We start from the raw sequence: 26,260 nt of genomic DNA on the forward strand, positions 1-26,260 counted from the left end.
TTTTTCGGGGGGGGGGGTTACGAAACGGTCGTCGTGTCGTCCGAGTGTCACGTGCCGTTCACTTGACATTAATGTCTATTGTCTTCCCTTTGACGCTCGATACCGAGGAAGATTATTACCTATTATACCGTGCGTTGAAGCTTTTTAAATAAATTTTTGTGTTGAAGACTGGTGACACTGCATTTTGTCAATGAGAATGTATTTTTATTTATACCAAAGACAATGGATTTCAATCATGGATGTCATTACTTTTCTTTGCCTCAGAACTCATAAATTCGTGGAGAAATTGTTTAATATAGTGCAATTTAAATTGCGAATTATTGTTATTATCGAATCAACTATACATTGTTGTTTTCTCACCTCTCATAGAGCTCAATTGACGTGGATAAAAAAAATCCGCAAAATAACCATCAATAAAATAATCATCAAAGTTCTATCTTTACATGATTTTTGTAATCAACAAAATGAACTATTCTGTGCTGCCATCTATGAAAGAAACATCGTTACCGCAAAGTCATCGAGAAGGCCCTCGAACATCCGATCCTATCGGTCATCTAGGCGGCTCATTAACGTGTTATTATTGCATTTTACAAGGTGTTAATGAAGATGATGATGACCCCAGGCGGTGCTCAAAGGTGGATGATATATCAAGCCATCATTACAAAGTACGTATTTAGGGGGGCTGGTTCTATTATCCACCACGATCCCTTTCTTTGACGACGTTAGGAGCGTACTACTTCCATTAAAAGAAGAGTTTAAAGTCCAGACTGAATGAATATTAATTTGAATGTATACCTTATCGTTAAATCTGAATATAATGTGGAACATTATATCCGGCGGTTCATTGTGAATGGTGAAAATGTAATAACAAAGAGATTGGGCAATAACAAAAATGATGTTAGCCGTCGGATGATATTTTTCACAGTATCCATCTGGCTTCTTACAATAGAGACCATAAATAACATTTTTTCCCTGCGAAAGCCGGAGAAAGCGTGTTGATAAACTTAACCAATGCTTCTTCCTCGTTCGCAGACAAAGAGTAAAGAACCGGACAGATTTTTCGGGTTTCAAGTTTGACCGGGTTAAGACAAAGGCACATATCTGCAAGAACTGGTAGCGCAAGGTAAAAAAACGCTTCCATTTATTCCCTTATGCTTGACGTGACGCACTTTACGTCCACCCTGAAAGATACTCCTTTGTTACGAGAGGGAATTTGTACAATTCGCGTTTCTGATGTTCGTAGACAACTCAAAAGGCAAGGTTGTTTAGGATTTCGCGCACTACAAGTTTGCCGCCATTTCTTTAAGTTGTTGTGCCAGCTTGACGTATGTTTTTGTGTGTTCCTGGAGACGTTTGTTATTTTCTGGACATGGGATCTGGATAAGGAACGACGCGGAAGTAATTTCCATGGTTGCATGGAAAGACTCTCGTCCTCTAAAATATGGCAAAAATAGTTCATATATCATTCTAAGAAGATTGTGGCGATGTCAGGAGTAGTCTGTGTATTTCATGTTCCGAACACATCTGATATATTCTCCCTTTTGAGACGTTCATATGGAAATACCTTTGCCTGCATGTAAAGGACCATACTCGTGCGGTAAAGAAATTCCCCAAATGGCTGGTTATGGGAGAGTCAAATATGAACCTTCATTTGTTTTTGTTTCTTATCAAGTAAATTTCTGCATGTAGGGTTGCACAAGTTCGCTGCATTTAAGTGCAGATCAATTAGCGATTAAAATTACCACCTGAGCGCTAGTGTCGCTTCCAATATGGCCGCTCTATGCAGGATAAATCTTTGTTTACATTCAGTAGTAGTATGTAATAGCAGCGTGTTCTCATTGCTGGTATGGAAGAGACGTTTAAAATGCGCGATATTTTTAAATATTGCGAATGCGATGTGAATTCCAGGAACTCTAACGAAGGTGAAGCTGTGCTGAGAGCGAAGCATTTGATTATGATACGCAAAAATAACACGGAAAAAGCACTGGTTCTTCAAAGCAACACTGGTTCATCTGCACCTCGGTTGTAATTGGGGCTCTCAGAAATGATTTGATAATAAAGCAATTCACCTGTATTGCAAAGCTTGGGCAGGAGAGAAATGTAAACATGCCTTTGCAGTTTTTCCCCCAAAGAGGCAGGCTGGTTTAATAACAACACAGGATAATAATAATAACAACAATTCCATTGAGGCTATCTTCAGTCTTCACTGAAAATTGACTTACTGAATGAAACAGCAACTTTAGCATGCCAATTTCCTTTTTCTGACTTACCATTATGATTACAGACATTAATTAATTCTCAAACTATTTTCATCTTCGGACTTAATCGACTTGCACCTGTTCCAAATTACATACGTACTACATTGTTTCGAAGAAAAAATGTTATATTCATAAAGAACAATTTAAAACTTACTTTCATGGTAATAAAATCTTCTTTCGGAAATTAAAGTGAACAGACTCGTGCGTTCTTCGTAATTTCCTTGCCGCATTTCAGGTATGCCAATCTTGTCCATCAGTTCTGTTTTCCCTGATTTATTTACAAATTTCATTTTGTTGATTCCATAGCGTGGAAAATACATGTAAGCTTTTCACTTGTCCTGACCCACAAAATGATTTACAGGAAAAAAAAGTGAACAGTAGACGTTACTTTTTCGCATGTTCCCCATGCTTTGAACGGCTTCAACACCACGAAGCGCAGCGAAGTGTCCTACTTGTAGTGGTTCCTGAAAATCCCACCAGATGGCATATCGGATAATTTTAATCGCGAATTGCTGATCTACATATACTATTTTCAACTTTGAGTTAGTGCCTGTGTACCTTAAGAAGAATAAGTCTTTGGGATCCACGTGAAGTCACTTATGAGCCACTGCGAAGGCCTTTCAACCAATCTACCTGCGAACTGAGGCCATTGTCGAACTTTCTTCCCCATTAGTAAACTTGCTGAGGTGGTAAGCATGCACAGAAGTATTGAATTTTCATTTGACGAGAAATTTGTGTATGTCTTAGGCTGACAGAGGGCAAGAAACCATTCCTATTCACTGGTGCAAGTGTGTACAGGAGGCGCCATCTTTAAAATAACAAAAATGGCGTTTTGAAGCCACTTGATTAGTGTTGCAGCCTTGAGATCGTTTTGTAAATAACAGTTGATACCTCATGTAAATTTGAGGTGTTTACACTCGCCTCAATTAGTATTCCGGCAGTTTGTTTCTTTATACAGCATATTTGCAGAAGATACAATTCAACATGCAAGGGTATCAATATACGCTGTATAAAACACAACTTATTACTAACTTCGTTGACCCTGTACAATCTACCCTAAAATTTTTATTAGATTTTTAAAGTTTTCATTTGACCCTTGTAATATGATACATTTCGAATGTATACACGAAGCTTATGATTTGAAAAGTAAGACGTAAGCTTTGTTAAGCATTGCAAATTAAGGTGAAAGATTTTCTCCGAAAGGAAGAGGTGAAGCTGCATTCCTGTCTCGAGCAAAACTGATGTGTCAATTTGACCAAGCCCAGGCTGAGAGAGCTAGAATAGAGAGCCTTTGTATCTGGTTCTAAAGTAGGTTGAGGGATATGAATAAAGACCGGAAGTATACTTCGCTTCTACGAAAGGTGGTGTTTACATCGGCAGCTGGATTTAATTCCTTCTGGCAATTTTGGTTTCGGCTGTTTTTACTTTTTCCCTCTATTTTTTTCAAACGTTGCCGACGAGTCTTTCATTTCTGAAATCCATTTCGACAGCAAGTCGTACAAAGAGAAAGTTGTTCGTCTATACTTAGCACTGTCATTGAAAGTACAGGCCTATACGTAATTTGAACTTGAAATAGTTTGACCACAACTACAAGATTCTCATATGTGTGTGCTAGTTAAGCCCCTATGAAACGGAACTGGATTTCTAGTAGGAATGCTCTAGTTGGCGCTGAACTAACTTTCTAGGTAGCAATCATGGCCGCCTGGCTGACTGCTTGACTGGTTTGGAGGAATAGGACATGTTCTAATTGCTACTTGCTTTCCTCGACTGGATTCTGTGGAACAGCCAATCAGAGCAAAGTTTCGCCATGTGAAGATAATCTGTGAGTGTGCAAAGGGTCGTTTTTGTCTGTGGTTTCCGAGTGTTACTCTAGCAATGTATAACGTATACAGCATGAAAGGCGCGTTGAGTTCCACCATCTATGCTGAGTGCACGGTGTTTACATTTGAAACGACTAAAATATTCTTCCATACGTGTACAGTAAACGTTGTAAAGTATTTAAGCAGCGCCATTGTTTTGTATCTAATAACGTTTTCCTCTCGGTTGAATTGTTATCGGCTTTCAAAAGTGTGAAGTGATACATTGTTTACATCTCACGCGGCCGCCATTTCAACTTCCCTCGTATAGGAACAAACGTCTATCGACAAGTACGTTGATAAGTATCGTGTGAGGCGAAAACTAGCAAGTTGGTAACCAGTCCAGCGCCAACTAGGGCATACCTACTGGAAATCCAGTTCCGTGTGATGCGGGCTTTAGTCGTTCTGATGCTCCTAGCTGGTCACATTGGATTGAAAATGGCAAGCTACAATTTCGGCACCAAATGGTGTAGCTTTTATGTTTTCGCCATGGTGATACTCCGCGCTTGATGTGAAAATTATGAGGTAGGGAATGTTTGCTGGACCCGGAATTCAGTTCTTTCTGGGGACACAAATTGTCTGGTTAGAAGTAGCGGTAGATGAAACTCAAATCTTCGAGATGTGAGACTCCCGTCCCTCCTCAACGTTATTTTTATAAGATCGAAAACTTTTCGAACCCCCCCCCCCCCACCTCCCCCAAAAGTTAAGTCCCAAGTTCGTTACTGCTCCCTTCAAATTAGGTCCCTAGATAGCCCATGAATATAACTATGGACTTCAATATAAAGAAAAGCAGCTCATTGGATTGAGTAGAAGAGTTTTCCCAAGTTATAATAATACCAAAATTGGGCAACAGCATTATTTAGAACTGTTAAAAATAATAATTCGATTCAAATAATAATTACAATTGTTAATATTAATTTACAATGATAAATCCCCCTACAATAATTTCTGGTGACGTCCATGCCATTGACATCCACATCTTCAACCCACAATAAGGGAAAATGAAAGGATTTTCCAGGATAAGGATGTTGAAAATGGTGTGCATTATCGTTAACATGGAATTCCGTGCGGGCAGACACGAATATCGTTGGAAGGAAGGGGAGGGGAGAGTCAGAATTTCGCATTCCTTTGTTTGTTCCCAGCCGATTTCCCAGTCAAGGTACGCGTCATGTGTCATGAAGTTTGGCACATGTGGAGAGATACCAGAATTCCTTGAAAAACTGAAATTCCGTTACTCGAATTATCATACCTTGGCCTGCAACTTCTGCATGCTCCCTGGAAGCCATCGTGAGCGGAGCTACGTAACAGTAGTAGCACAAACTTGTTCATTTTGCTCGACTGGGACTGAGGTTACGTGAGCTGCTGTACTTTTGAGATGAGCTTATTTAAAAATATATATGCATTTCTTTAAAATTACAAGTTCAAAATGTCAACTTGATATCTGTTAAGAACAGTTGATTAAATAACTCCCATGCTTCGTCCGGAATTCGAAGGAGGACTAAACTCTTATGGCGCCACAGCATGGTGAGCGCATGGAGTCCCATCGTCCTTCTTTTCTGGCTTTCGAGACCTGAGCCTGCTACATCCCCCCGACGCTGGGTCAACGAAGAATTTTTGGGGGCTCCAACCGGGAATCGAACCCAGGATCGCTCGCACCAAAGGCTAGAGCGCTATTTGGCTACGCGGGAACCTATCCGAAACGGGAACCACTACCAATTATGGGCACGATATGGCAGGAAAATGTGGAACGCACATCTAGAATAGAAACCTGTTCCTCAGTTCGATACTAAGGAACCTTTCAGACCGAATCGACATGCGACAAGTGACAAGCGACATGGGGGTTTCGCACCGATGCGATCCCAATTAGCATTCACCGCGCAAGCACTACCAACAGACAGAAGCGACACGATGCACGATCTTGAAAAAATGGCCCAGTCGGAGCGACACGCAAGCCACGCGCGTCGCTTCGATTCGAAAGATTGCATTGATTACTGAGGGGCGGTTTCCAAGAGACACGTCTCTCTTGTCGGGTGTCGCTTTTGGTTGAAAGTTCCCTATAAGCATTCACCGCGCGTGCGCGAACAACGGGCCAAGGCAAAACGATGCAAGTAATTTCATTTTTTTCAATTTTCAGGCGAGGTTCAGCCAGCGGCTGTTCTACCACCGAACTCCAGTCCCAGTCCAATCGACACGTGCAGCTTGCTTGTTGTGTCGCTTCGGTTCGGAAGGTTGCATTGCCTACAGAGGGTTCGCTTCCAACCGACAAGATCGTGTCGCTTCGGTCTTAAACCTTCCTTAGTGTCACTGTGTAATGCATAATATAAGAAATGAGACCGAAGTGATAAGCGACACGTGTCGCTTGGAAACGGGCTTTCAGAAATAAATGCAACCTTTTGTACCGAAGTAACACAAGCTGCACGTGTCGCTCGGACCGGACCGTTTTCTCAGCATCGTGCTGTCTCGGTCTGTTGTTCGTCCATGCGCAGGGAATATTTGCTTATAGACTGAAGGGGCCTGTGTCGCTTCGCCCTGAAAGGTGCCTAAAAGAAATTTTCTTTATAATGAATACAACCATGTACTTCTCCATACATCGATGAGTTTTAACCCTTGACCTAATTGCGTTTACAAGACATTGTTTTGGCTGGCCCCTGTGGCGGAGTGGTTACCACATCGCGCTATGACGCTAGGGGTCCCGGGTTCGAATCCTGGCCTGGACATGGATGTTTGCGAGTGTTTATTCATCAATTTAATCATATCATCACTCATCCCCATCTTCGCAAATTAGCCAAAAGTGGCACAAAAAGCGAAGTAAAATAAAGCAAATCAAATCAAACAAGACATTGTTTGGCAGTACTCGATTAATTGAGTGTGTCGCGAATTCTTTGCAACAAGCAAGTTCCGTTTTATATTTTATATTGCTGTACTCAAGGGATTGAGCACGAACATAAAGACAAACTTTCTGAGATCATCTGCGGGCGTTTCTAAATTCCTTCGAAATCCAGTTTTCTGGTGATTACAGTACGTGGACATGCGTTACGTGACGAAAGGACACACATTCCACACGTAATAACATATTCCGAGGTTAAGACTCTGGAAAAAAAAACTCTGAGTTGTAGGACGTCACATCATCTTCATTGTTACGACGATCTTTCGTGTCTCTTTAGGAGTCTTAACGACTGATTGTCTAACACTTTATTATTTCTTTAAATGTCGAATTTACCTGATTTATTGATGAAATATTCATATTTTCATTCCGTTCCATATTTTCACCATAGAACGAACCTAGGAAATTTCACTGATGTAACTACATCTATATTAAAAAATTAATGCATTTATTAATAAAAAAAAACGAAGCAAAATCACTATATATTGGCCTGTTTGTGTCAAGTCGAAAGAGAGATTCTCACCTCTCAAACCTGTCTCTGAAGGGGAGGGGGATTTATGTGTATTTTTTTTTTTACTTGACGTGTAAAATACGTAAAAACGCGTACACAAGTAGAAAACGTACAAATTCAGATTTTCGAAACCATGACTTGTCACCTCCAGAAAGAGGGCTTCGGGAGGCGCTGTAGCTCAGTTGGTAGAGCGGAAGACCCAAGTTCGAATCCCGAGGCAGGTGATCGGGACTAGGGATTTTTCCATATGGCTCTGAGGTCCATCCAGCCTCGTATAAATGGGTATTTGGGGGGTAAAAAGGCGGTTGGGCGTGATGCTGATCACATCATCCCAACTATTGCCGAGATCAAGAATATGTGGAGCTCTATACCTACACATCACCCCATATGCCTTCATTGTATGAGCGCGCACGCACAGGGCACCTTGCACCGTATCCTTCCAATTGTCCCAGGAGGTCCAGCTGTTAATGTGGGCCATTTGTAAGTTAAAAAAGCATATACACTGATTTGCTTAAATTAACGAAACGTGCTTTGTGAAGCTTTCTAGTAACCGCGATTTTTAATAGCATTTAGTACTGGTGAGCAATCATTTGTCTGCCTTGTATTTGTACAAGTATTTGGTCAACTGAAACTATTTTTGGATTATTCCAAACAAACGTTTCTCTGCGTAAATATTTAGTCACGATTATCCAAATTCGTGCAATAGCTACATTAAAAACCATGTAATCATTTGCGTTCAGTTTAAATCCCTGAAGAATCTTGAAGAATTTTTGAAGATCTTCCTCAATTCTCAATATTGGATACAAAATTGAATTCCCTCCATATTAAAATACCATGTGCGCCACTGTGGATGTGTGGTATATCCCCCGTTTCTCGCATGCTCCACAAACAACAACTAAAAAATAGGAGAACGCCTGGTCATCGAACACGTTCTGAAGATGCCAGACGGCCCGGCAGCACGAATCAGACAAACAAACGGTACCCGCGTGTTTTTATTTTATTTTTATGCGCGCCTCATTCTTCAACTATTTACCATAATCTGCCAGCAGACATTGACGAACTCGGCTGACCCTCTGTGACTCTAAGTGCGGTTGTACGACTCCAAGCTGCAGGCGCGTCGCTTGGCCTCGATCCACATACTCAATGGAATTCCATCGGCTGCTCGCTGGAAACTGGAAGTCTTTTTCAATCATCCACGATTTTTTTGAAGCTCGAAGCATTCCGAATCAGGAATCCGTGCTATCGAGATGAAATGGTTACGTGTGACGTCATTGTGTTCGCGGGACCACACAGGGTCACTAATAGGTTCATCGCTTAGTAGGTTATTTACTTTACGTTGCGTTGCGTTATTTCCAATACTAGGTTAATAGCAACGATGAAATGTATGTTTGATGGGAAGTCATCCTTAAGATGAATTTAGAATGAGCATTTCTTTATTCATGGGTAAAGTTCAGACTGTGGCTGCTCTATTACTTAACCCACTAGATACTCAAGAGTTACCAAGAGTCAATAACTCATCAACAAGAGTTATGAACAGATCAGCGAAAGTTATCAGTGGATCAGCAATATATACTCACAGATTTGCGAAAGTTTTTAATGGATCAACAGTAATAATCGCGGACTACCAAGAGTTAATAAGAGATTATCAAAGGATGCTTACATATCAGCAAAGTGTTATTAACAGATAAGAAAAGCTACTCATAGATTTGCAGGAGTTATTAATGGATCAGTAGCATATATTCGCGGTTTACAAAGAGTTAGTAAGAGATCAGAAAAAGATGCTTACATCAGAAAGTGTTCGGCAAAACATGCTTACAAAGCATCAAAGGTTAACACCTTGGCCAAAGTTATTTACAGATAAGTAACAGATACAAACACATTGGCAGCAATAACGGTTCAGTAGAATTAGCAAGGGTATCTATATATTAAGGGATTATCAAGAGATTCTAATGAATGAAAAATAAAAAAGCACTCTCAGAGCAGCAAATTATACCACTGTGCAGCGGCAAACGGCCATGGCGGACCATCAAGAAATAGCACGAAAAAGCTACTATATAAAAAAAGCAAGAGAAAAACGACGTTTATTAATTGCACCTAATGCATAGAGAATCTGTTCAATAGAGCATTGAACTCTATGCAAGAAACCGATTGAGTTGCCCCGGGACATTTAAACCTCGGAATTAGCCTGACAGGCCACCCACCTATCTCTCTCTCTAGATGTATATCATGGTCGAGTTCTGGGTGGGGCACGACATGATGAAAATCTCATATTTCTTTTTTGACACGCTACTGTTGCAATACAAGGAATGGAGATATAAAAAGAAAATGGCAGTTTTGTGCTCCTTCACCAATATGAAACCAGGGATGTCTGGATTCCACTAAAAAAAAATACATTTGGAACTCATCTCAGAAAATGAAAAAAGGTTCAAAATGTAAAAATGTATCTTATTTTTTAATTTTTTTTTTTTGTTATGTAGCATCGCTTTCTTCCACTTTTGGCTAATGGAATTGATGAAGGGACACTCACAAATAACGTCTAGGCCGGAATTCGAACCCATGACCCCTGGCGTCATAGCGCGCTCTCCCATGGAGGTCGGCTGAATATGTATCGAACCTACATCTGAATTACATTTGTGCACTTATAGAATACCTTTGGACATTTTCAGGACGAATTTTAAATGAAATATGCCCAAAGATGGTGACAAGTACCTTCTGGAAATTATCCCCTTGTTTTACAGTTGACCAGGGGCTTATCATAAACTTTTCACATCGATATTCTGGGTCTCTGTCAGATGCGTTACTCGAACTGCTGGACCATGGAGGGCTGAATCTTGTAGCTAATAACGTTCCTTAGTATTTTTAATTAGTTGGTCAGATTGGAGAAGAGAGACTACTCCATCAATTGACTTTTTAATTTGAAAAATAATCGTTCTGTCCATGGCCTTACTTCTAAGTTGAACCTGCAACAGTGTAGGAATTACTTCATTGACAAGCGACTTGAACCTGCAACAGTGTAGAAATTAGTTCATTGACAAGAGACTTGAACCTGCAACAGTGTAGGAATTAGTTCATTGACAAGCGACTTGAACCTGCAACAGTGTAGGAATTAGTTCATTGACAAGCGACTTGAACCTGCAACAGTGTAGGAATTAGTTCATTGACAAGCGACTTGAACCTGCAACAGTGTAGGAATTAGTTCATTGACAAGCGACTTGAACCTGCAACAGTGTAGGAATTAGTTCATTGACAAGCGACTTGAACCTGCAACAGTGTAGGAATTAGTTCATTGACAAGCGACTGGCTGCATGTTCAACATCAAGCTTAATATTTCCGCTTAGTTTGACACATGGCTTGAAGTTCCTAGATTGCTTGAGTTGTGGTATCTCTCGCTTCGGCTGAAAAAGTGACACAGTGAACAGAGGCTACTATTCAAATGCAGCAGGGGTGTCCACAGGGTTGAAGGGTATTTTGGGCGGGCCGCGCCATCACAATTTGGGGGTGGAGGTGGATTTTTCCCTTAAAATAATATAAAATTCATAATTTATATATTTGTGTAAATTATCTGTAAAATAAAAGTTACACGGTGGCACCATGTTGAAATATATGCATTGAGGAGGGGGCAAGGGGAAAATATTTCCTACTAGGTGCACCATATTTAATCCGTTATATGAAGAAATGGAAGGACCTTGTGGTGGGGGGGGAGTTGTCATAACTTCTCCCTTTGGCCCAGTATTCCTAATAGAAAGAGCGATAAAGGAAGGACTAGATAGCAAAATGATTACAGACTAGTGACTACTAAAAAACGATTGATTGATTGATTTGGTGTTTGAAGTCTACTTTATACACAGTAAGGCTAATCGAGACAGGACCTACAGTTTAAAGTGAGATCCGAACCACTATGTGCCTCCACCGGATACCGAACACGGTGCCCCACAAAGCCCCACTGCGCCATCGGGGAGGATTACTATTTAAAAACGATACACAACTACCCCCTTCCGAAAATCCTGGGCACGCCACTGCAAATGTTGGATATCAGCCTCATTCTTTGATGTAAGACACATTTTTGAAAATGTTGCTCAGATAGATTCAAAGCCCAGTGGCCCAACCACGTTCATAAGGAGAAATAAAAAGGTATAGTTTTTTCTAATCAAGGCAATTGTGAAGATTTGTGATGCTTTACTTGCAAAGAGAGTCGGTGATGTCCAGCACAAAAAACCTTGTCTGCGGCAGCTTGGCCCAGCAAAGAACAGTTTCTTCCCTAATCCCTTCCGTTCCCCTTCAGGTGGTAATCCCGGGGCTGTAAAAGTGAAGGTGGCACAGCAGCTGTCGCTTCGGCAGGTAGCAACCACTGTTTCCATCTTCGCGGTTTTGGAACTAGGTGTGGTACCTTTTACATGAAATGTGTTACAAAGAGATGTCTAGTTCCAAAAATAGCCCCTTTACCAGCCCTTATCGTGTAAGCAGACATGAAATAAAACGAAACATTTGTAATGGAGATGAATACTTTTCTGAACTTCGTTTCTTCTATTAGATCTCGACCGATTTCAAGCAGTGGCAAATAAAAGTTTTTGGTTCGAGTTCTAGATAGGTACACGTGCGTGTCCTGATGTTTTGTTTTTCCATCCACTTCACTTTTTCTAATTGTAATTCATTCCTATCGTTGTAATTTTAATTTAATTAATTAGGAAAGCATATATAGTATACATAACCACAATACAACAAAACACTGTGGGTTTCAAGTTCGAGTCCCTGTCCAGACGTTTCTCTATGAGTGACCCTTTATCAATTTCAGATTATCATTATGCATACTCATCGTCGCAAATCAAAAGTGACAGAAAAGCAACGCAATTGTTAGAACTGTTAGAATACTCATGCTTCAGAAAAGAACATAGAGAAACATGTACAAATTAGGATATAAAACATCATGCAAAGATATATTTACGAAGAAGGAAATTATGACTGCATATTCTCTTTATAAAGTAATTTTAAATACTAGTGAGGTGTCCAAAAATAATATTATCCATACAACACAAGAAGCAACAATGATTATCATCAGAATCAAAATAAGCTTAGAATAGCGAACAACTCACCACTAAACGCTGAAATCTGGTCTTATGTAATTTGCTGAATGCTGTCAATCTACTTAGCCCGAAAATAAACAGAAAAATAAGATAATAATTATTGAACAAGGCACTGTTCAGTTTATCTGAATTTATTGAAGAAGTAATTGTAGCTATTAAATACTGATATCTTGGGATTTAATATCTTGAGATGTAAAACCAATGTGATTATATCATACAATTCCAGTTCTTTTGTCGTATATTAATATTTGTTAGATTACCTTTTGTCATTTGTTTTTTATATATATTTGACAAATAATTACCAAATCTTGTATGGAATTTTATAAATCTATATATTAGGTAGGATGTCACTTTTACTACATTATTGTTAATTATTCTAAATTAAAAATAATGTAACATGTACATGTACATAATTGACAAGAATATTTCATATTTTATTCAGATTATAATAGCATTAATCCTAGTAATGTGTAATATAGCTACTTCACGCTAATTTCTTTTGCATACACTATGACGTTTTCTATACCTTGTATTCTAGATCTACGGAAGTAAATTTAATATTATTATAATAAAAATAAGATAGATGTAACTCGTGCAATAAAAATCAGCAGGTTTTGGGGGTTCTTGTTTTGTGCAATCAGGAGAACCTGTCAAAAGTAGCTCGTAATATCGCAGTTGAGGATGAATGATGATTAGGACAAATAAACGAAAGGACAAAGACAATCGAGCAGCCATACCCTGGCCAGCTTTCGAAATTGGAAACTTTGGATTTGGGATCGTGAGCTGTCAATTCATCGCGCTCGGACCACCCAGACAACTTTAGTCTGAAGATTGCCGAAAATACGTATATTCATTAGGAAATATATCAGCGTAATACAGCATTCAATCGCAGTATTCCTGGTTTGGAAGCGAGGGTGCGAGTTCACTGAACATTCGTAAATTTGGCAGTTATTTTAGTTGTGATTTAGTTACATCTTGATTATGTGGCTTGGCAACGCTGATTGCAACTGCAGTGGCTACCCCTGTCTCGGCCCGGTGCTCCAATCACCCACCTTGCACGCCGTGTAAACACTCCCCAGCTGACGCTTGCACGGTGCACCTGACTTTTCGGTTCCACTGCTTGGCTTCTTTTCATTATCTTTCTTCGTCCTCCCTTTTTTCCCTCCCCTTTCCTAATTGTCAACTTCGCCGAGATTCATCATCTACGAAAACAACTTTGTCTACGGCAGAGTGCTCCTCTACTCCTCATGCATGCTAAGCAGGGATGCAGGTGTCCCTCGGCTCAAAAATCACGTAGGTGGAAGAGGTGGCATCTGGTTCAAAACGTCTAAGGAGTTCTTACGTCCGAGAGCACAGCTAACACAGTGTGTGCTTTTTTTTCTTATCTTTTTTCGCAAAACACCACGTTTCGAAGAAAGACGCTTATGGTCTAAAACTGCCAAAACTAGATCTATTTTAATTTCTACTAGAGTATCCCAGAGAATCTTCATGTACAGTCACCGGCAATAAAAATGGGACACTTTGATCCTGAAATACTGGCTTCCCTGTAATTTGTGTTGCCAAAGGCCCACTTTAGACGAAATCATTTTCCTTAGCATTTTTCTTAACGTTTATGCCATGACCAAAAAGCTACTGTGTAAAGTGAGCAATGTTATGGCATTTCAGATGCCATGGCATATTTCATGGCATTTCTCAAGGATAGAACCGGCTCTACTTCCGTAGCATTTTTCATAGCATAACCAATCAGAAGCGACCTCGTGGTCACGAGTGCAAATGTAATGGCGGTCGCGTGAGATGTAAACAACGTATCAGTTCAAAATTTTAAACGACTATAACTATTCAACCGAGAGGAATATCGCTTCGTATTAAATGGTTTTAGATAGAGAAGAATGGCGCTGATTAAATACATACGCGTACTTTACAACGTTTACTGTATACGTATGGAAGAATTTTTGAGCTTTTTCAATTGTAAACACCGTGCACACAGCATTGACATTGACGTGCCTTTCGTGCTGTATGTATTGTACATTGTAATTGAAACAGCTAACCGAAATGTTCCATAAAATGCTGTCGTGTAAAGTACTATATAAGATTTTTGGAAGCATTTACGTAGCATTTATGCTAGCAAAAATGTTGAAGGAAATTCTTTCGTCTAAAGCCGGCTTAATTCTACGGCGATAGAATAACTTCCTTTTGAAACGTTGCTATTGAAGTCGACTCATGGCCATAGAGTTAGGCGACACACACAAAGCATTGCAGGGAGGCGAGTATTTCAGGATCTATACTCTGTCCCGGCAATCTCTGGAGCAAGCGAACGAAACCAAGTCTCTGCGAAAGTAGTGACGCGAGACAGGTCCACCAATGAACACCTGAGAGGGAACGGGATTGCTTGGAAGGGGAAAGCGACTGCAATTATAAAAGCGTATTCTGCTTCGCTCTGCCCAGTCGATTTTTCCTATGCGTGGCCTTGCTGGAGAGATAGCCGGGACAGAATATAGGCGTCCCATTTTTATTGCCGGTGATTGTACCAAAAACGGCAAAAGTAATAGTGGGCGGATTGTTTGTACCAAAAACGGCAAAAGTAATAGTGGGCGGATTGTTCATCACCATTTTTATTCAGTTTGTTTTACGCAATGTTATGATAATGAATTGAAATAAAAACGCCAATAAGTAGAGGACAATACCTTAATTTCACAAGGTGTGTTAAAAAAAATAATGAAAATAGGGATGGACAATTTGTTTACTATTATTTTGCCATTGGCTGTACATCGCAGTTGTTGTTTAAAGCCACTAAGCTATCACAAATATGTGAACATGGCGATCTGTTCTTTCTTCTGTTATCCTGACATTAATAACTTCTTCATTTTGTAGTTACAGCACAGACAAATGTATTAACAGTAACTTTGTTTTCGTTGCATTTACTTTCATTTCGTCTTGCTTTCTGTAGTAACCTTTGTGCATTAATAGGCTATCTGTGCAAGAAGTGGACTTAAAACAAACTTGAAAACTAAGTTCCGTGGCACTACAGCCCTCTGAGAGCCAGGAGCTGGAAAGCGGCTTTTTCATTGAGTGCCGCGTTGTCAGCTCAACGAGTCCCATCTTCGTGGATTTCTGGTTTTCGAGACTGGAGCCCGATACTGCTTTTGAAATAGCTTCCCAATTGTCCTCACGATGCTGGGTCTACACCAACGTATTAGGTGTCTCACCGGAAACCCGAGACCGCTCGCGCCAAGAACATGAGCTCTAACCACTTGTCTACCTTCCTTTACGTATTATATTATTGTCACCCTTTTACCATGTTAAAAATTGTTTCCTGCTATCAGCGTCATCATTTGGACGGTCCAGTTTGTGTGGTCATGGACAGGAAGACAGACTGAAGGCATCTATCGGTTGCTTCTCATTGTTCACTAACCAAGCCAAAGAGTAAATAATTGCCTTAGAGCACGCAATGTTCGTTTCAAAATGGCGTCGAGTGGCGCCAGAGTTACAGTTTTCACAAAACAGAAGTTGCCCTCTGCATCCGTTCCATCGAGGAAGAAACAAATTATTTCAGCTTTAGGAACTTCGTTCGCGTTGTGTGTGTCTCAGTAGAGTCCCTTCACACGGGCCTACTGAGTAGCGCGTTTGTCAATTCACGAATCAAAAACAGTTCGAAAAAAAAATCCACAAAGAGTAGTGGGTTGTCTTTTGCCCCCCCCCCCCGGTGTATCTTTATTTTTCTTATCAATATCTCTCTCTCTCTTCTTTGTCTATCTCCCTTTCTCCACTTTATTCTCTTTCTTTCTGTTTCCCTCTCATTTCTATGTCTGTATCTCCGTATTCCCTTTATCCCCCATTTCTCTAAGTGCGTGCGCGAGCTTATAACTATTAAATACTATTGTAAACTATTTGTTTTTCTCTTATTCAAGTCCTCTCTGGCTTTTAGACTAATTGCACTCACAAATAAACCCACCCATGGCCAGGCCGTGACTTGAACCTGGAACTTCAGTAGCGATATCCAGATGACCATTCGGGTATCGGGGTGTTACATATCGTTCGTGGTTGCGAAATTTACGATCATGCATTCGAAACCCAAAGGAGGCACACGCTTTCACTGTTGGCCTTTTTATCAATTTCGTCATGGTAACGAGACGAGAATTGGCAGTGTCTCGGTCTCGCCTCGAGTTGTAAATGCCTGTCTCGTTCTCGAATATATAATTTAAAAACATATAACAATTGCGTCACCACACAAAAATAAGTTCTTTTCCTCCTTCTTTAACGCTACCATCATGCGAGAAAGCGGAACTTTACCCTTGACATGTATGCATTCACGAAACACACATTCACAATTGCCATAATAGATTTGGATTTTCGTTATTTAGCGTTGCTTTTCTGCCACTTTTAGCTAATCGCAATGATGAGGATGAGTGATGATATGATGAAATTGGTGGAGGGATACTTACAAAGAACGCCCATGCCGGGATTCTAACGCGAGACCCAGGCGTCGTAGCATAGTTGCCACTTACAGATGACCACAATCGCCATAATCAAAATACACGGTGTCTCAATTTTGCAGAGGTCTGTCTCGTTGCATTGAGACTTTTATCTAGGAACCATCCTTGTAACCATTCCACCGTAGCGTTTAACTTGACGGAAACTTACGATGTAAAACCACGTGATGAAAAATATAGAAAAATCTCCAGTCTTCTTGACTCAATCCTAAAACCTCCGATCTTAACCCAATTTACTCTTCATTTCACCTCGCCATGCTCGAGCAGCGAAATGACTAACCTGAAGGTTAAAATTATTTTTCACACGTCCTAACCGCATGGATTTCTACCGTTTTTTGCGCCGGCACGAGCGTCTACAGACCATCCCCCTGTTTTTCTGCTCCCCCGAGCACGAAGCCGCCTTCCAGAGAGAGACAAGAAGATGCCCAAGATGCTCCTTCGGTGCACACGTGTTCATCTCGCGGGACCATCTGCCGAACGTCTTTCCACGCTACCAGCTCCATGATTTATTTTCGAGTGCCACCTAGGAACGATTATCGGATTTTGCTGGCATGAGGAAGGCCACCAGTTCATCCGAAACGTCTCTTTCTTCCCCCCTCGGTGATATTTTTAGGTTGTTTATTTTACTTACACTTGGAAGGGTTTTTTTTTGTGCATGATGATCCTTGCAAGTAGGAGGGTGGAATAATGACAGACTCCTAACCGCTTACGTCTAGATGTTGTGGCACACGAACAAGCTGGACTAAAAAAGAATTAAGCGATTGAAAGGTGAGATAATTCTGGCACGTTTTCTGAAAGCTAATTTCTTTATAGTGAAGGTAATTAGCATGAATGTTAATTGGACATTATCTATTGACACCTATTCTAACACTACGTTTTCAAGAGGGCACCTCTTCTATCGTCTTTTTCGCTGACAGCAATTGAACCTACGACAAATTTCAATTCTGGTCCAGGAGAGAAAAGCAGCAAGCGTAAATGGGTTCTGGACCGTAAAGAACCTTTTTATCTGTGAAGTATTTCAATTCGGTCCAGGAACCTTTTTTCCCAATGAATTTAAATACGGTCCAGGACCAATTTTTTCCGGATCAATTTAAACACAGGAACCTTTTTTCAATGTAACAATACGCAACTTGTACCGAATTTAAATTGCGCGAGAAGAAGGATTCCGGTCCTGCAACGGAACCTAATAGAACCCATTAGAATTTATGGATTCCTGGACCTTCAAAACCTTGCCTACGACAGACTTTTAAGATTTTTAGTACTACACGATTCTGTTAAATTAGTTAAATATTGGCGGAGACCCATTGAGACCCATCCTCACAAGGAACCCAAAACATGTCAATATATGACACAATATGTTGGCTCCAATAACACATTAACGTTCATAAACTGCAAATTATGCACTTTTTTGGTGTGTCAAAATACACACACGCAAATGCATAAAATGTTACTTTTAGCAGCTGGTGTTACGTGTGATGCTCCAAAAATCTTGTGAAGATCAGACAATATCATTTCAAAGATAACAAAATTATACATTTAACTGTGTCAATTGATGCATTAAAAGTGTAATATGTTAGTTTAGGTGCAGGCTGACAAGCTGGCAAAATATCTTGCGTTGGAAGTAAAACAAAGGTTATCTCATGTTGCAAGGTAAAATTTATCACAGAATCAGAGGCAATATACGTACGTACACTTCCTCTACGCGTCTATGGCTTGCTGTTGCAAACCGCAACTAATAGAATTGCACCGGAATTGCATTATATTACATTGCGGGGACTACTTTGGGAGTAAGAATAAGATCTACATTAGGAGTAAGGATATTAAATTAGGCACTTGGAAATATAGATCTTGCTCATGATAGGGACAGATGGAAGGCCTGTGGTGCTGCAGCCATGAACCTTTGGGTTTAAGAAGGCTAGAGAGTTAGTTAGTTAGTTGCATTACATTAACTGTTTCTCCTTGTGCTCGCATATTACAGGATTCTAAGCGTATGAACGCTTTTCCTGTTTGTTAGTTTAGCCTTGGGTTTAACGTTTATATTCAACGTGAGCTTTTATCTTTGCATTAAAACTTCTTCTTTCTCTTCTTTTAACGCTAGCTTTTATTCTGTGTGAAGTGGCTTTTGACGGGATCCCTTGGCATCGTTGGCGGACGAAAGTAGTCCCCGGACTGGCTTTCCCGGTGTCCATCGCAATCTCTCTTATCTCGGGAGTAATGGGGAATAATGGAAGCCTAAAGTGGATTCGGTGACGGGCAGGTTGCGAACGGGCTTCCCATTGGAGAGGCTGCCATTTGTCGTGTCACTTCGGATCTTTCCAAATTTCCGATTCGGACGGAAGTGCCGAGCGTTCCTTCAAAATGGTTCATCTTGGGACTTTCACGTCGAGAACTCCCAACAGGATTTTTCAATTTATAATGTTGATAGCCAGGTATATTAGGCGGGCTTTTAAGAGTTGTGGTGGTAAAGTGCAGGATCTAAAATAAATGGATTGTGAGACAAGTGGATTGTTTGAAGGACAGATCACCAACTTTTCATTTGCTCAAATGGAGATGTCCTTCAGGATTTCTGCCATAAATTATACTCGGTGACGGCGCTAGAGTGTGGTAGGGATGTTCTATTAACCTAAATATGCATTTATTCCCACCTCCCTCTATCTCTGCACCTACACTTCGTCTGGAGTCGTCACTGGTTGTATCCTATTTATGCTACTTGTAATAAATACCGGGTGTTTCATAAATAATTGAGACGTTACAAACATTTATTGCAAGTAAAGTATTGAACTTACGTTAATGAAACCAATCCAGAACGAACGAGGAACTAACTCTTAACAGTTTTTTTTACACCTACAAATGTTCCATGTGTGCACTCAGAGAACTAAATGCATCATATCGATTGATGCACCAGAATGCATCGATGGATGCACTAAAGTGTGTTTTATGGCTTCTTCAAAGAATCCGATTCACATTTGATGCATTTGGGTGCATTTTTGTATGTCGTGAAAGAAACACCAAAGTGCATCATTTGATTCAAGTGAGGATTTCCTTCAGTCGAGATGCGTTTTGATGCACCAGAATGCATCTCTTTTGATTATGTACTTAAACGTTTCGTCTGAGCTACATAAACTCTGTAGCTCAGACCAAACGTTTAAGTGCATCATCCAAAAAGATGCAGGAAGGTGAATCAAGGAACATCAACTGATGCATTGAAGTGCATCTTGACCGAAGGAAATTCTCACTTGAATCAAATGATGCACTTTGTTGTTTCTTTCACGACATACAAAAATTCACCCAAATGCATCAAATGGGAATCGGATTCTTTGAAGAAGCCATAAAACACACTTTAGTGCATCAATCGATGCATTCTGGTGCATCAATCGATATGATGCATTTAGTTTTCTGTGTGACGGGTGACACGGCACGCATCCGCACGATAGTCTAGTTCTTGCCACACTCGCATCAACATGGGCCTGTCGATAATGTCTATCGCTGCGATGACACGCTACCTTAGGGCTGCGATATCACGCAGCTTCGGTTGAGACGAATACCCTGTCTTTGATGAAACCCCACAAAAAGAAGTCACACGGTGATGTTGGTGACCAAAACATTGCACAAAACACTGAGTGATGTGTGTGATTTGAGTATCGCCTAGCGGTTTCATTAACGTAAGTAACTTACTTGCAATACATTTTTGTAACCCATCAATTATTTATGAAACACCCGGTATAAAGTAAGAATGTTATACCCTATTCAGTGGTCATTTAAGGGAGCTTTCAGACAGAAGTGGCAAGCGACAAGCAGCACATGTTGCTTGTCGGTTGCGTGTCACTCGTACTGGGCCATTTTTTCAGGGGAGTCTAGTTATCGCAGCAAACTCAAACACCTTCTTGGTCAAGCGCTGTATTTCATCTTCTGACGTCAGGCTAAATGCTTTCATTGTTAGTCTAAATGTAGTGTATTTTTCCTAGTAGATTTAAACCTAACAAGCCTAACCTAACGACCAAAAAACGAATAATTTTTGTGATCGTGCACGTTTGCTTAGAGTTCTAAATTGTGAACAGTTTTCACACGGCTTCACAGGTGACTTTCAAACCGTCCGTTTGGCGGCGCTGGCAGCTTCTCTCTTTTAATCACTCCATTCCAGTCTACGCAAAGACTGAACTCCGGTTTGATCTGTTCGTTTGCTTTCAGAGTAAACGTTATAAATGCGTCTTTTGATTCACCAGAAGCTGTTCTGCCGGACGTAGGCTAACATGAAACCAGGCAGAAGAAACTCTTCCGCACTCTTCACAGATAAGCTTTGTGCTATCTCGCTTTCCTGGTCTATTTCTGCGAACAGAACCTACCCATTAAAAAAAAGAAGGATGCCTGCTTGTTTGTTGCCATTTCATGCAGATGGGGCATCGTAAAGAAGCTTTTATTCGAAACCAATTGCAAATCGAAGTAGCCTTTGTGAACGGCTATAAAAGCACGATTTGTTGCAGCCATGGAAAGGTAAGCTGATAAGCAAGGCTCTTGTTTTCTTTAATGGTAGCTTTACAACTGTAAAGGAGCGTTGTTCTACCACATTACGATTCACGTAAAACGGAGTACAAGCGTGTTGCGTACTGTTGTGTGTGCTTCTTGTATTGAACCAGACTCGCTGAAGCGTGTCAACTGTAACAGTGACTATTCAAATTCAAAGCAATTCATTTCGCGGTTTTCAAGAAATCAAGCCCTTGCGAAAAAAAGTGGAAGAAACAAATCAATGTTCATGTAAACATGAAGCTTTCGTCCAACACTAGACTCGCTTAGGGACAGTATCGATGAGACGAGATTTGACCATATTTCGGTCTCGTCTTGCCAATGCCTGTCTCGTTTTTGGTGTTGTCTAATCTAGAAATACATAATTCAAACAAAACAACACACACACACAGTGTCAGAGTGCAGAGTTTCACACCATATATATACAGCGTTCACCCGTTCAACAACGGAGAATGTCTCATCCAGCCAGTTCACTCATTTTTTTTCCAGTTTCGTGATGCAGGCTGGAATGTGGCGGAAATTTGCACAGACATACGTCGAGACCCCTTGCGGTTTGCATCGCTTCTTTTGCCGCTCGGATTCGTCCAAGGTTCTCAAACCTTTGTGGTGGATTTGATTGATTGATTTGCTTTATTTTACTTCGCTTTTTGTTCCACTTTTGACTAATTTGCCAAGATGGGAATGAGGGATGATATGATGAAATTGATGGACATTCACAAACATCAATGCCCAGGCCAGGATTCGAACCCAGGACCCCTGGCGTCATAGCGCCATGTGCTAAGCACTCTGCCATTGAGGCCGGCTTGTGGTGGAAATTAACTGTTCTTAATAAAAGTTATTTTTAAACTTACTCAATAGGTATAAAAGGAGCTTTTCTTGTAAAAATAGAGCTTTTGTGCATTTATAGGAATTTATAGTTCATTTGTCATTTTAGATCCTTAGAATTTCATGTACAGAGGGTCCTGTGTACTTGAAACGCAAAGATATCTAAAATAGCATACGTCTAGGACGTAGCAAAATAAAAAAGTATGGAACTAGATACCCGTTCCCTTATATTAAGTAACATCTTCATGGAGTACCTAAAAAAGTATACTTCATAAGCACCGACGTAAAATTCGAGCTCTCGTCAGACACCACGTCGCTAGATTCCCCTCTCGTTCGGGACTTTGCACTTCATTACGCCAAATTCTGACATCTAAAATGAAGCAATCACCATCGGAGACGAGATGTCAGTACATCTTTGTACATGCTTTAATCGTAAATGATGCATAAGCGCTTGAAGGTGCGAAAACATTGTACATATTCTGCAGTGGTAGATCTTCCATTAAAATAGCTTACTCGTGCATAACTGGCCCCGCTGGGGGCATCCAGTGCAGCCCCTCTGCTGACTCGTGGGTGCATTGACACCAGATCTGCTCCTGGCAAACTGTTGAGGAATGCACTGATAGCTCCAGCGTTACGCGGCGGAGATTGGCCGCTGTAAAGGCAGTTTTAACGACCACCATAGCCATCAAACGTTCCGTGTGGCCATTAGTAACGAAGCGCAGAAGCATTGAATCTTTCCTATGCAGCCCGGTAGCAGCCGCAGCCTGTCCGAAATAATTAGCACACAATGGAGGACGTCTTGTGAACAGTCGCCCAAGGTTCAGACTGGCGTAAGTTTTATTTTAGGCCCACTTATGCACAAGCAGGCTACTCGGAAATAGTTCTACAGTTTAAAGTGGTATTCGAAACACTGAAATGTAGTCATGGAGAATATAGAGCCTTAATATCAGTAGTCTTATGGGGAAGTATTTCTTTGCACGACTGTACCTAACGGAACATCTCAGTTCGACATTAGTCTGAATTACTAGATTTTATGTACGGGTGTGAGAAATCTGAAGAATGAATATAAATATGGTGGAATAATATGACTGGAATGTGGCACGAATGAGAGAGGAAAGAAGCGTTTACAGGATTCTTGGAAACCTGATGGTAAGAGACCTGTAGGAAGGCCAAGACGTAGATGGAGGGATAACGTTGAGATGGACCTGACGGAAATCGGTAACGATGGAAAAGATTGGATTCATCTTGCCCAGGATAGGGACAGGTGGAAAGCTTGTGTTACTGCAGCCATAAACCTTCGGGTTTAAGAAGGCTAGAGAGTTAGTGTAATATGACTGGAAATAAATTTGGATAAGTTTAAGTGCTGTTAAATGAATGGAAGGAAGGTACATCCAAGGTTGAGCCACACATTTCAGGACCGAATGTCGTTCCATTCACTGACCGTGCCCGGACCGGAAGCACAGGCACAATATTGTTCCGGACACTAGCGTATACAGATTTCTTGAAGGGGAGGTGGGTGGTGGAATTACAAAGATGGACATTACTTAGCTGCTTTCTAGAAGTAACGGGATACACAATAAAGTATTTCGAAATTACAATTTTTCACCTTCGTTTTTAAAGTTATTCAAAGACAAAAATGGCAATCGGGGGTCATTTTAAGAGGGTTTGCATTTACCACTGATTTTCCCCAAGTTATTTACTGTTTTCATTTGAATACTTTGATTTCCTCAAAATTTTGGATGGGCCTTCAGCTCTCTTAGTTCTCCCTCCCCCAGCGTACGCAAATGATTCCGGACCACTACCGATTCTTATCACTGTACATATACAGGGTGTTTAATAAAAAGGTAACTGGACATGTTCTGTTTTGGATACTTTCAGTTACTTTTTATTTGAAACACCCTGTATATATTTTCTAGACATTTCTCAACCTGGAAATAATAATAACAGAAACAAATGAATGAAAACATTAGAATCCTCTACTCACATAAAATTTGGATAACTCAGGTGTGATTGGTCTCCAAATACGGGCAATTCTTCGATTTTGTATGACTAAGTAAGTAAATAATATTTAAAAATAGGCAGGCAACGTTCAACATGAAAATTTAGGTTGAAATTCAACTTTCCTAAATAATGCAGCATCCTGCATTCTAGAATCTGCTCAACAACTGCTTCGGGCCAATATGTCTTCCACGGGAAAAGTGAGAATTATTACTTTTGTTTGTTTCAGGTGTGTAGGTCCGGACCCGCTTCTCACGTGATGGATATATCTGGACATTTTTGTTGTACAGTCACGGACACTTCTGGATTGTAACGTCCCATTGTAAAAGTCGGTGGGATTGTTTCAAGCCATTAAGTGTCCGGGACAATTAATTCCACACTAACACCCTCCTAATTTTTTTTTTCCAAAAAGGCCCAATTTATGGTTATTTAGATTCTACATTTGCACTTGCACCCCTCGATGGAAAATTCTAGATAAACTCCTGCTCCGTGACTATACTAAACGTGATCAGTTTCCCCATGTCCCTGATGACGCTTTCTTTTACCTCCAATCGCGGTTAACCTAAGGGCAGAAATACGTGACAATATCCATTAATAAACCAAAAAAAAAGGTATGAAGAGAAAAAACAGACAGGCAACTTAAACGCAGTAGCTCTTTTCCTATACAACTTTCAACTCCGCATAAAATGTACTTTACAATCCATATGATCATTGAGCTTGGTCCTTTGTGTACGCGCCGCCGGTACTGTAAGGGACAAATGTTTGCAGGGCAGAATTTCATTGTCTTTCCACCGCAGTTATATCACGATGTTCCATTGTTCCGCTAAAAGCGATGCGATGTAGGAACATTCTGAAATGGGCGTTCCCGGCGACTCAACCACGCCAAGGCTGATTCACACTTAGAATTTCGTGTAGTGACGTCACAGGTTCGTTTTCTCAAGTTAGCGTGCTTTGAGAACATTTCTAAGCCGATAAGACGAAATAAGTTGACTCGTCCTGATGGACTTTTAGGCCTTCTGTGCTTCTTTTCAAGTTTTCAACTCATGGGGAACCCGTTCAAACATGGTTAGGTGACGTCACTTGGAGATCCTTGTGATATTGTGAAGAATATAATTTTTTAACAGTTTAGTGCATTAACTTACGTTTAATTATAATTTGAAAACCAATTGAAAGAAAAGCTTTACAGTAGTCGCATTTTGTTTAAATTTGTGAAAGCTTCCAGTCTATAACACATTAAAATTGCCGCAGGAAAAAAATATATTTACAAATATTGCTAGGTAAATTGTCCACGAGTATTTTCATTCATTTTTCTCTTGCGTAATGCGTGTTTTTAAGATCTGGATTTTTACGTTTGCTCTTGCAGAGGTTGGCATTGGCATCAGCTTCTTGAATCTTTCATTGCGGAAAACAAAGACACTAAACCTGTTGGTAGACAATTTGGTTGGTAATACTATGTATCCCACTCTACTACACCGTGATTTCTCATCAGTAGGGAGCGGAAGTTGATGAAATGTCATCATTTTTCTGACATCTCGGACACGATGCCTATTAAAGATACACAATATTGCACTTCGTCTAGAACCCAAAAAAGGTAATTTTAATGTGCATTTTTTTTGCATGTTTGCCAATTTTCAGGTTTTAGGTCATTTTCCCCTATTTTCGGCATTTTCCCGTCATTTTTCGCTATATTCGGTGTATTGTTTCGTCATATTTTATCACATCTTTCATTTTGGTAATATTCTTGAGTCTTTTCACCAAGGTGAACATAGGCCTATATAGATCTCGCAAGATTGCAATTTACAAGCACAGATGCGGCAGATTAATGCATTGTACACC

At 40.4% G+C, this 26,260-nt stretch overlaps 2 protein-coding genes across 2 annotated transcripts in view; one reads left to right on the plus strand and one right to left on the minus strand.

Annotated features, from left to right (window-relative positions):
• Window positions 1-26,260, minus strand: part of LOC145995299 (DNA excision repair protein ERCC-1-like) — a 347,987-nt gene that overhangs the window by 162,954 nt on the left and 158,773 nt on the right. The window lies entirely within an intron of this gene.
• The window catches only part of LOC145994892 (uncharacterized), a 149,368-nt gene that overhangs the window by 18,882 nt on the left and 104,226 nt on the right, over window positions 1-26,260 (plus strand). The gene's annotated exons all lie outside the window — the stretch shown is intronic.

The sequence above is a fragment of the Lepisma saccharinum genome, chromosome 11, assembly GCF_977018435.1.
Source record: "Lepisma saccharinum chromosome 11, izLepSacc3.1, whole genome shotgun sequence".
Classification (NCBI taxonomy): Eukaryota; Metazoa; Arthropoda; class Insecta; order Zygentoma; family Lepismatidae; genus Lepisma; species Lepisma saccharinum.